Genomic DNA, 3,730 nt, shown 5'->3' on the forward strand with positions numbered 1-3,730 from the left:
ATATATAGTATTTTATCTATTTCACTCTAGATTTTTATGAAGGACTTCCACATAAATTATTTCCCATGATGGTGATCATAAAATCTCTTGAGTTAGGCATGAAAGCTTAAACACATTTAATGACTTACTTGGATATCTGTAGTCATTGAGATAGGTCGCATGACATAGCAGGGCAGAAACACTGTGAATGAAAATCTGCCAACTAAATCTTCTGCTGTGAAGACTTTCCTATTCACAGAAATTTGGGCCCCAAGTGGCATCAGACCCAAAGGCCAGCTATCTGCGCCACAGACTAACATGCAAAGGTGGGTGGAGCTCATCTTCCCTGGGAACACGAGGTGTGAATCACAGCTGCTGGTGGGGAAGTTGAAACTGAAAGGATGCTGCGAGTTTGGTAAGGCCTTGTGGTTTCCTGAAAACTCAAAATGATTAATAAGAGAAAGTGATGAACAAGCAAAATTATTGAAAGACATTTGATAACAAGGCAGAAAAATGCAGATTTATGGAAATAATGACACCACTCCAATTAGGGGTATGGTACGAGAATATCCTCCTCTGTCTGAAGACTGTCTGGGTTCTTCATGAAATAGACTCTGCTTTTCACCATAATTGGACGTTGAAATAAACCAAGGTATCTATTCATGTGCATTCTTTCAAGAACTCTAATGGCTCATCACTACCACCCTCAAAACAAAGTATAGCTTCATCTTTACAATTATGTCTTTTAACATAACATACATAGTAGAATTATTCATATTTTCTCTAGATGGGCATATTAATTCAATTCTTCTCAGAAACATATAACAAGTAAAAATGAGATATTTTCCACAAATATGCACTTGCCATATAGCTCAGCTTTGTTCTGAAATTCTTGCTGCATAAATATTTTAATGCAGTTATTGGAAAGAGCACTTTAGTTATTTAGATAGTTCTCAGTTTAATTTAGAAAGTTTTCTTTATTCGTGCTGCTGTTGAGCTTTATTACAAATTTAAGTCTTAAAAACTGATAAGTGCAGACTGTCTGAGCCTTGAGAAAAGCTCACTGCAAACTTACTACAGAAAGAAGACGCAATACTGTGAGCACATATTTGACATCTTTATATAACTAGTTGCCTAGGCTGAGGAATATCCTGTCTATATTTGTTATTGCATATTTCTGAATATGTGGTGGCAAAATATCTTGGCCTATTTTGGTTTTCACTGTTTTGGTTTCGAAAGCTGCCTTTCTGGGCTTTTTGTTACTCTTTGCTTTTTTACTGGGAATTGAACTTGGAACCTTATGCTTGCAAAGAAGGCAGTGGAACGACTGAGCTAAATCCCCGGCCCTGTGACTTTTTTTTTCTTAATGCTAGGCAATATAATCAGGTTCATTTAAAAAATCTGCTTATGTCTGTGTTTTCAGAATCAGCAGCAATGGTTCTTTTTGTTATTGTTTTTTGTCCATCAGGGGCTGCCTGACCTTTTCTTTTCTGACTTTCACTACATTTTGGGGGTATATTGGCAGTTCAAGAATGCTCTTGGTAAGGAACATTTTTCTTTTCATTTTGAAGAAATTAAACTATTAGAAGGAATCTCTAAGAACAAGTACTCTTAAAAGTCAGAGGCTATACTTGAATGTATGACTGTTTATAAGACTGGGCTATTGATTTTTCTATTGATTGCTAGTTCTTATAACCCAAAATACCAGAATCTATACGTGGCTATTAAGAATTTTAAATTGGACCAATTGCAGGATCTTTGTTATTTGCATTACGACTGACTGCTTCTAAGAAATAATTCCATTTCACTTTGCTTTGGGTTTGCCATAGTGTTTGCACAACCATTATTTTAACTTGTTCTTAGAGGTTGTGGGACAGATTTATTTACACAGGTAAGTAATCCCAGACTACGAGGAGTTACATGACATACGTAAAATGTAGGAAAAAACCTTCTGATTATGTCTCAGTATTTTTAAGGTATTTTATTCCCGTATTTAGCAAACATTTAAAAAATCAGACAGGATTTAAACTCTGGATGCCATTTATGTTCATACTAAGATAGGAAACAACTACATTTCAATTGTTGTGTTTAAGTCAAATATTTTTTTCCAATTCCCCTTTGCTTTTCTCTTCTATACAAAATGGTGCAAAATTCAAAGGATTCTGTAGATGTGGATACATTTCCATGATGCAGTAACCTTTTTGGTAGTGGTCATCGGTAAAGCTCTGATTTGGTGTTATACATGGAGCTAGATGTGTAAGTAGATGTAAACCATGCACAAATACTGGCTGGGTATTGCATTTGGCAGCAACCCTGGTGGGGTCAGGTAGTTGTATAGCTCATTGGTATAAAATAACATGGAGAAACTGCTGAAACATTCTGCATCCCGTGGTCACATTTTGTGTCCTTTATTGTTTTAAAGGAGGTTCTATTTTAACTTTTGAGAGAGGGTCTCACTATGTATTTAGGCCAACCTCGAACTTGTTACACAGCCCAGGCTAGCCTTGAACTTGCAAGTCCATTTATTTCTGCCTGCAAAGTGCTTGGATTAAAGGTGTCTACCTTAGACCTGGTTGTTCTCACTGCTTGAAGAGTAATCAAAAATTAAATAGAAATTTTATCCTCAAGAAAGTGCGAGAATAGAACAAACCTGTCTTCTACTATTCTGTCATTTTTATTCTCAAATCCAGGTTGCTAAAGCAATGAAGTTATTTAATTGTAGAGGCATTTGAGTAGTTTCCACAATTGTCTGCTGCAGCCTCCAGACCTTTGTCACTGATGGCAGAATAGCTCTAAGTATCCTTCCAAACATGCTTCCTGGCAGTATAACAAATCCCTAATTGTGGAAAAGGATTTGGTCACAATGGAGCAAAACTAGATTACAGGGTACTTCCACCTTAGCATGACTGTGATATTTTTCTTTCTTTGTTTAAAGTAAATTTGCACCTCATTTTGTTTTGCATATTCTATGTTTTACACTTGAATGTGTGGATAATAAATTACTAAGCCTGACTTTGCCTGGGGAAAATACAAGTATTCTCCAGACATTACAATTTCTTTGAAATATTCAGAAAATGTGTACATATATATTTTGAAGAACATTGTTCATTTAAAAAAAAGCAAAGAAAAGTATGGGAATAGTAAAAAGATCGTGGGGTCTTTAACAAGGCCAAATGAACCACTATTTCTGATGCAAATAAACTAACTGCAGAGTTTCTATAATTCCCACTGCTTTATTTGGTATGACAGTAGATGGCTTGTTGTAAGAGTGAAGACTCAGGGTGACAGTCTCATTGCCACAGCTTTTGGTAAATGATCATTAAGAGACATGTTGTGTTCACATATCCAGGATGAAATTCTCTTTTGTTTGGTAGCTGCAGCCTGTTTCTCTTTGGGGAAAGGATGCCTGGTTTTCCTGTGAACATCATTTTCCATAATTTCATTCAAGATCACTTGACTTCCCATAACCATAAGACACTCAGCAAGTCCAATCTAAATCACTCCTGCAGGTGGTGAGATATCTAGAGAACAAGTAGTTGGGAGACATGATCTGCATAATTATTCTATAGCACTTGCTCTTTTTCTCTGTCCTTATTGTCTTAAGAGATTAAGTAGGTTCTTTATGTATTAGGGACTCTAGAGAAAGAAAATCAATATTCATAGATGTTGTTGAGCCATTGTGTACATGCACATATAAACAACACACACATAAACACACGCACACTTCCTCCTCACCCCCTGACATTATACG

The sequence above is a fragment of the Fukomys damarensis genome, unplaced genomic scaffold (assembly GCF_012274545.1).
Source record: "Fukomys damarensis isolate Sample0158 unplaced genomic scaffold, DMR_v1.0_HiC HiC_scaffold_14, whole genome shotgun sequence".
In the NCBI taxonomy this organism is placed as follows: domain Eukaryota; kingdom Metazoa; phylum Chordata; class Mammalia; order Rodentia; family Bathyergidae; genus Fukomys; species Fukomys damarensis.